Here is a 9,166-nt window from a genome sequence, read left to right as displayed (position 1 = left end):
TGGGATGAGCACTGCCATGGAGAAGCTGCAGATCCTGCAGAGCGTGGCAGGTAGCACTCTGACACCTGTGAGAGGGAAGCTATGACATTCATTGGGGGAACCTGGGGAGCTTCGCTGATAATTTGAAGGTTTCTGTCCCAGGAATCAATAGCGAGATGCAGGACACCAGGGAGCAAACTCCCTGCACACGAAGCTGCTTTTTCCTTTTAGAGGAGAAATAATTAACTTGTGAGTTATTTGTTAGTAAATTGTCAGTAAGTATGCCTGCTGGTGGATCGACCTGATGAAAAAACATAGGAGCTGATCTGCCTGAAAACCACCTTTTCATTTATTTTACCGTATTAGATTATTTTTAATCCGGCTCAGATCCCCAGTCTTTCACAGCTATAGTTGTACAACCAAGAAGCCACACTGTCTGGGGAGTTAAGGGCCCTAAAGAATACTCATCCACTGTAAATGCCATCCTTCATTTTTTTTTTTTGCCTTCAGACACTCCTGCATGTGTGAGGTTTCCTTTCCCTAACTCACTTGAGAAGTCACCAAGCCCACATCCCACTTCTCGCACCTCACCCAGTCCGTAGGATTCACATAGCATCCCATCCATCACAGAAAATAAGTTTGTGCCTGGTTTCTGCCAACCTTTTCCTGCTGCTGTATGAGACCTCTAACAGCACCAAGCCTACACAAGGCATACAAGCGACAAGGCTAACAAGTGGAAAATAGCAGCAGGAAACTGTCTGGGCATGCTACAGGCACCAGAACCCTGTGAATCATTGCTTACCCCACCCACTGACAGTTTAATGGCTCCTGGATTGCTGTATTGCAGAAAAGTACTTTTATTTCCCAAGCAGGGTCTCAACTTTGTGATTTTTTTTTTCCATAGTAGCAGGATGTAGCCCTTCTGATGGGGCTTAGCTGGCAACGGCAAAGTCTGAGTTACAGTTTACAGAGGTTGCTAATGAAACGTCAGATCCCTGGCAAATAGCTGAGCTTTTCCTGTCCCCACGTCACACTGCCTTGAAAACAGTGTTTCATTGAAAGGGAGAACTGAAAAGCAGGAAGGTAGATAAACAGTGATGCCTTGTTAGCAGAAAGGGCTCCCAAGTGGTGGGGAAACACCCTAAGTAAGATCAGTATTTCACACATGGCCACCAAACCCTTCTCTTTACCTCTTCTTCTCACGAGGTGCCACCAAAGTGCTTGTCCCATAGGTGCACCCTGTGGGACTTTCCTGAACCTGGCCTTTCCTGGCCTTACCACAATTGCACCCTAGGGTACTCAGTGCCAGTATTTCCCTGTAAAACCTCTTTACAAGAGACTGCCCCATCCTTTGGGGTTCTGGGGGCTCACATCATGCCTTGTGGTGGCCTCCTCCAGCAGGCCAGACCGCCGCTTGCCTCCCAAACCCCAGGCAGCAGTTCCTGGTTTCCAAGCAACCTGCCAGCCAGCCAGTGTCCTAATTGGAAACAGCGTGAACTCGCCTGAGCTGCATTCCTGGCATTTACTAGGCACTGGGCACAAGGCAGGACATGAAGATGCTCAGCCACACAGCTGTGGGCAGTCTTTACCCACTGCCACTACGCCATGCGTCTGGGGTATGCCAAAGGAGGCTGTGAGGCCTGCTACTGGATATCACTGAGCATAGCCTGATTCTGACCTCTCTGCCCCCTTCCATAGTGTATATATTTGTACTCAGATGCTCCTGAGCCTCCTCCATGCTGAGCAGTCCCAGTTTTCTCGGCTTCTCCTCACAGAATAGATGCTCCATGCCCTTCAGCGTCTTGGTGGCCCTTCACCTGGCTCTCTCCACTAACTCCATGTCTCCCTCGGACTGGAGGACCAGGTTTGGACCCTCCCTCAAATGGCCGAAAACTGCCTATTTCTGTGGGTTGCAGCAACTCAAGGAGAGTCTGAGAGGGGCCAGCGCTGTTACACAATGAATTGCAGTGTATCTTCTCCTGTGTTTGGGGGTTGTGTTGGGCTTCTTGTAGCTCAGACTACATAGAATCACAGAGTTTCAGGGATTGGAAGGGACCTCTGGAGATCACTCAGTGCAACACCCTAAAGGAGGTTTCTACTGTAGGTTGAGCAGGAAAGCATCCAGGTGAGATTTGAACATCTGCAGGGAAGGAGACTCCACCACCTCTCTAGGCAGCCTGTTCCAGTGCTCTGACACCTTCTGACACCTTCTGACACCTTAAAAAAGTACCTTCTCATGTTCAGATGGAACTTCCTCTGTTCCAGTTTGTACCCATTGTCCTGTCACTGGACACCACCAAAAGGAGCCTGGCCCTATCCACTTGTCTCCTGCCATTTAGATATTTTTAAGCATTGATAAGATCCCCTCTCAGCTTTCTCTTCCCCAGATCTCTCAGCTTTTCCTCATAAGGGACATGCTCCAGTCATGCATAAGGGACGTGCTCCCCTCATCATCTTTGTGGCCCTCAACTGGACTCTCTCTAGGAGTTCCCCATCTTGCTTGAACTGGAAAGCCCAAAACTGTACACAGTACTGTAGATGTGGCCTCACCAGAGCAGAGGAAACCTCCCTTGATTTGCTGACCATGCTGTTTTTAACACACTCCAGGATACCATTGGCCTTCTTGGCTACAGGGGCACACTGCTGGCTCATGGCTAACCTGCTGTCCATTAGAACATCCATCCTTCTCTTCAGAGCTCCTTTTCAGCAGGTCAGCCACTAACCTGTACTGAGGCAGGCAGTACATTTGGATGGTGTCTGCATAGTTACATTGTTGGGAGTTGAAACTGGTGGAATAATTCTGTGCAAATCTGTTCTTTTGTTAAATGATTCGCAAGTGACTACAAATAAGTTTTATCAGTACAGCATGGGAAATTTCACACTGAAAATGCATGAAATATTAGTCTGTAGTCCCTCTAGACTGTAGCTGGGCTGGGCTTGCTTGCTCCCTCCATAAGCCACCATACATACACCTCAAAATTCAGGCTGTAAACAGAGATCACCATATCCCAGCACTGTCCTCTCATTGCTGCATCCTCCATGCTACAGAAAGTGGATCCCACACAGGTGCTCATGAACATCCCCATCCGGAGGTCCCATCTCCACTGCTCAGCATCCTTTGGCAAGTGTCAGGTGCTCAAGATTCTGTCTAAGTTATGTTCCCGTCATGGCAGTGTTCTTTATCATTGCTGTCTGGGACTTTCTAACCCAGATGGCAAATGTTATCTGGCTTTTTCCTATGCTTGATTCCTATACCATTATTATTATTTTTTTATACTAACAAGGGCTCTAAAGTTCATTGGTGGTCCAGTTCTTGGGCTGTCATTATAAATACCAGTAGACATTTGTGGGAGGTACACTTAACATACTCCTACTGTAAGTTACTAGAGTTATGGAACAGACCTGTAAAAACCCATGCAAGGGTACGCCACTCATTCTTGGTATTCACCTTCAGTGCAGTTAAAACTGAAATGGGAATTGATCACTATACCAGGAGACCCTACTGGTTACATTATGGGTGTTACTGCTTCACCAGGTACAGTGGCTGCCTCAAATACACCAGCCTTGGGGCTGAGGCAGGATATGCTGTGACTGGCTGCCTTGCACACTCCTTTTCTGCCTCAGCACATCTTATATCACTTAGGCCAACGCTTTTCCAACAGGTCTCAGGATTTAGTGCTGTTGGTATTTGATCAGGCAGATCCCCGAGGAACCATTTTGATAGTGGAGGATATGAGTGCAGAATATGAAGGGACCACCTGGGTCATTAAACCCCGTCCCCTGTTGTCCCTGGCAACCATATAATAGACATTTAATCCAGAAAAGTTCAGCTACCTCTATTCCTCCTCCCCTGTGTGGCCAGAGCCTGTAACTTGATATTAAAGCCGTCACTGAAAGCACATTTCTTGCTGCAAAAAGGCAGTGCTCCCAGAAAATGGAAATTCTCTTGTGTCTTTGGTCATAATATATTGTCAGGAATAACACCGCTTCCAGCAATAGCATTTCACACAGCCAGACTTGGCATCTCCCCACTTTCTCAGCCATTTTGGAGATTTATAACTAATAATTACAAAGCTGGATAAATAATTATACTCTGAGGCTTTGTCTGAGCTTTTTTCCTTATAAATAAATCCCTTATTCACAAGCTATATTAAAACACCTGTCAGCAGTATAACATGCATTTCATATTGGTGACTTGCTTACTTCCTGCCTGGGTGCATTGATTTTATTTCCATTATCCATAATATTTTATTCATGTAATTATCAGGACTGTCTCCCATCGGGAATACATCAGCTGTGTGTGTACAGGTGTACATCAGTGTCTGTAGTGATATATACTGAGGTTGGCTCACATACAGAAGCACACCAAAACTGTTACAGAGGGCGAGCACAAAGCAGAAACCCACTATGAAAAGGTGGGGCCACCCTGCATTAAACCTGATCTCCACGTGGATGCTGAGCTTTGATGGAGGTGTGGCAGATGGAGACATGGCAGCCACACTGTCCCACTGAAGAAGCACTGTGAGGGAACAGCAGTGGCTCCTGGCAACAGCCTGGAACTGTGCAGAGGAACTGTTGGATAATGTCTTGAAATATCCTCAGGAGGTTCTTGTAAGGAGAGGAAGATTAAAAAAGGCAGAGAAAGGTATTGCAGCACTGAGCTCTCATGGGATCTACTCCTATCAGGTATGCCTTGAGCATGCTTAATGCATCCACCCTTTGTATGCACAAAAGCAGCTGCCCAACCACTTAAAGTCAAGGACGGGTGAGTACGTATCAGGTTAGATTTATGAAAGAACAGGGATTCTCAGTGCAGGGAAGAAATGAGCACATCATCTTGCATCAGATGAAGGGAGATTTATTAGAGGGAGGGTATGGGAAGCTCAGGGGAGCTGCGGTATTAACATGAACTGCAAACAACAGCAATCTGTAGGAATTTATTCTCTCAGAACCACATTCTTCTTTTCCCCACTGGTCCAGGCCTTGCAACAGGAGCCCTGGGAATGTAACAAACCCACAAGCAGCAATTCTGCATGAACACCACCAACAGTGGAAGGGCTGAAGAGATCCCCAAGGACTTTTCAAAACTCCCATTCAATGCTACGTTTTTCTGGAGGTATCTTCGCCTTTCTCTTTTGCCAGACAGCATTGGTGAGCCGTCTGCTCCCCAACAGCCACAGCAGGGTAGCAGTAGGTGGCCAGCTGCTAAACAGGGGATAGGATTGTTTGAGAAAATATGTTAGTCATTGCATTTCTCAGAAAAACCTTCAGTAACCACCAAGTGCTCTCACAGCTTCAAGGGGTGTTTTTATTTCCTTGATGTGTTGCATTTTATTTTTTGCTATTACCTTGTGAAAAGCCCCAGAAAACTACTGCCTTTAGCAGAACCTCCTGTTCCAACCTCCTTTTTTGTTTTTTCTTTTCTATTTTTCTTTTTTTTTTTTTCCTCACTTCCTCAAACAAATCCTGGCATAGCATTGCTCAGAGAGCATCCAGACACCACAGTCACGTCCCTTGCACTTGTTTTTCCTCTTGAAATGGCAGGTTTATGCTACACCAATAAAAAAGCCAAAATACTCTTTTTATCATTAATTGCCCTTGTGGGTCAATTTCCCTTTGTATGTAAATGGAAATTATAAGGATAATACTGACCTTTTTTTATCATATTTTTCATGTGGTTAGTTAGATCTTTCTGCCTGGGGTCCGTGCAGGCAGACATTGTTGGAGCAGCATGGTGAGAGCAGACAAACTTCTTGATGAGGCAAACTGTGGGGCTGAGACACTGGAGCACACCTCCCACAGGGCTACTGGGTCTGAAATTAGGGAATTTCACTGTATAATCTACATGGAATTCATTGCTAAGCCACGCTTTCTTCAGGGTGCAATGGAGTTGGAGAGAGGGCAGAAAGGGACAACTAAAATGATAAAACATTTTAAGGTAAGGAAAAGCTAAAAATGCTTTGAAGATGAGAAGTGGAGAGGAGATTACGACCAACATTTGCAAAATCATAAAGGCAGTGGATGAGGTGAATGCAGAACTGTTATTCATCATATCCCACATATTAGAACTAGGTGGAGGGAGAGTGATGGAAGTAATAGCAGATTGGGTTAAGGTAGATAAAAGGGCCTCTTCACACAGCAGGGTAGTGAACCCGTGCAATTTGTTTAAACAAGAAAGTTGTGAAGGAAAGAGGACAGGAGGAAAAAGGAGATCAGACACTCTTCTGGGAAGCAGGTCCACAACATAAGCTAAATGAAGCACATGGGGATGCTCCACCTACAAATCCCAATACAAACTGGACCACGTGCAAAACTGAATGAAGGCATGGCCCAGAAATGAAGCAGTGGGGCAGTCGAGAATGGTCAGAGTCCAATATCTCCTCTTTTACATATCGCTGTCGTCATGCCTGTTGTGTATGTCTCTAGTCTACATTCATCAGCAATTTTGCAGTAAATCTTGTAAGAACTCATCTACTTAGCTTATAAGAACACATCCCCAACCTATAATTATTGCACAAAAAGTAAAATAAGAATTAAGTATGACGAGCTGTGATTTACAAGAATGAGTAAGCCAGTGTTTAATCCAGCCAACTAATTTTCCTTTAAATCTTTGGTGAAAGCCGCAGGCAGGCTTCCAGCACGTGAGTCTTTCTTCAGTATTTCCTACTGAGTAGAACAAGAATTCATCTGTTGTAGACTGCTGGGGATAACTGGATCTTCTCTACCTGGTTCCCACTCATTCTGTAAAGATCCCACCAAAACTGAAAAGCATTTCCTGAACTTGCAAAATGTGCTGCAGCCACAGTGGAAGGACTTCTGCAATAACCAGGCAACACGGCTGTATTGCAGAAGGAATTTTACCTTTAGCTGCAGTGGGATTGGGGTACTGTGAGGAGCAATGACTGTCAGGTTACATATGGGTATGAATTCTTCAACCTGTGTCAATGGGAGCCGTGTGGAAAGGTTTGGGGAAATCATTTTCCATACAACCCACATGGAAAGACATCTGGAAACCTCAGTGCCCCAGTCTCTTGGCCAAATCCAAACTTCAGAAACCCTACCTAAGACATGTTTTTAATTGCAAACTTTAGTGCTTCTGCCCATGTGCATTTCCAGTGAGAGGGCCCAGAAACATCCCAAGGTACTTTCCTCACCTGCTCAGTATGCTCAGCAGCTATTTCTAAACCTTGTAAGACATTTTACTGGGGGTAAGCAACCAGGCAGGCTGCGCTCCAAAAATGAAATCTGGCAGAGCACAGGGTGAAGGAACGTGAACATGGAGTGGACAAGAGTGCATTAATGTACATCTCAGATGTTTAATGCTCAGGTTGTTCAATGTTTAACACTTAATACCTAAATCATTTTGGACACAGGTGATGGAAGGTTCAATTTTACTTACCGTGGAAGCCTTTCACTCTCATGTTTGGTGCATGTATATTTGCTTAAACAACTTGTGGAGGAAGCTGAAGGAAGAGAGTACTCTCGGGATTGCTTAGTCCATAGAATTTAGTTAATTTGTAGCTGTGACTCTCAGACAGAAAATAGGGCAGAGCTTCAGGTAGTAAACAGGAAAGCTGAGCTCGTCTAGGCTAACAGGGCAGGGAGGAAGAAACACTGCCTTTAAAGAGACCTGTGGAACAAGCTGTTAGGTTGCTCCAAAACTTGTCCAAGTAGTGGCAACACTGACAGTGGCAACACTGACAGATGACACATGCAGGAAGATTTAGCACTACAAACTGATGGAGATGGCCTGCAGAAAGGGAAATATTTGTAGACCCACAGCCAGAACTTTGGTACCCAAAGGTGGCTGCCAAGAGCCCAGGCAAGTGGCTGGTAAGGTTCTTGGAGGCCACAGAGAGATCTTCAGGGGCATCATTCTGCAGAGCTCAGGTCATCTCTTGTGGGGGAAAATGTATATTTAAAAACAGAGATATATGGATTTGGAGATGTGTGCTGAAAAGTGTTGTGTTAAAGCATCACATTTAAAGAAGTGATGGCTACAGAGTGAAGAAGTCTGTAGGCGGGAACACCCACAGACATAGTCTGCAGTAGGTTTTTTGAGGTCTAGATACTATGCCACATCTCATTTACATGTTTTCTGTAAGCATGTCCTTGATTTCTGTGCAGTAAAGCAGTCTCTGAAGTATATTGGCACTTATTATCTAACAGTTACATTCAAAGATTTACAAACATTATTCTAGAGCTTTAAATTCACATTATATTTTCTGAAAACATAGAACTTTAGCTAGCACTCCAGCAAACAGCTTATGTTGGTGTGCAGGACAGCAACAATGCAATGTAATAATACAGGCTTATCATTTTGTGGCCCCCTCTCCATTTGCAAAACATGATCACATCAGACTTGCATTGCAAAGTAGCCTTTTTCATTAGATCTGCACCTTAGATGGCATTGTCCCTTAAGAGCTCTTCCTGTTCCCCATGTGATTTTAACCAACAGATGGCAGCAACCCTATTTCTAACGGCCCAACAGCTGCGATTTTTGTTCTCATCGAGGCGCATGGTTGCCCAGATGCTTGGGTACCACAGACTCACCCATGACACTTATGGTCAGAAGGGCATCAGAAAAGTCTCTGTAACAGAGCAAGTGGCCATGAAACACAAAGTGTCTCCATCTAAACTTGTCCAGCTCTGCTCTTCTTTGTATTCTTGGGGTCAGGCTGGTTTCAAGGAGGTTGCAGGTGCCCCACAAAGCATGACTGAGTCCTACCAGAGACAACAAACACTGCAGCCCCATTGGTTGTGAGGCAGCTGGCATTCAGCATCACCAGAATTCTAACCATCAATTGTTGGTGCATGAACTCTGAGTGTGTTATGTAACTCGTTTATTTACACACGGCATCCATCCTGTTTGCCAAACAGCGCTTGGCACCAAGTGCATGTAGGTGGTCCTCGTGGTGACACACCACCAGCACAGCTCGCCACTCCTGGCGCCTTGCCACTTGTCCTCTAGGGGCAGGTGGTTATTCACAGCCAGCCACAGGCTTTTCCCTCCTCAAAACCACTTGAAACTCAGTCTCCCCACAGAAAAGCTTTCCTCCTCATCCAGCACTTACATCTTACACTCTTTTTATGCTTAAGCTGGCCATGAGCATTGATGGTGTCGAATTCATTTTTCCTGCAGACATCCAATACACACTGTGTGCATCTTATACACATTCTGCTGCAC

The sequence above is a fragment of the Centrocercus urophasianus genome, unplaced genomic scaffold (assembly GCF_019232065.1).
Source record: "Centrocercus urophasianus isolate 14NV4802_14NV808 unplaced genomic scaffold, USGS_Curo_1.0 seq_9, whole genome shotgun sequence".
NCBI lineage: Eukaryota > Metazoa > Chordata > Aves > Galliformes > Phasianidae > Centrocercus > Centrocercus urophasianus.
This window is presented reverse-complemented; position numbering follows the sequence as displayed.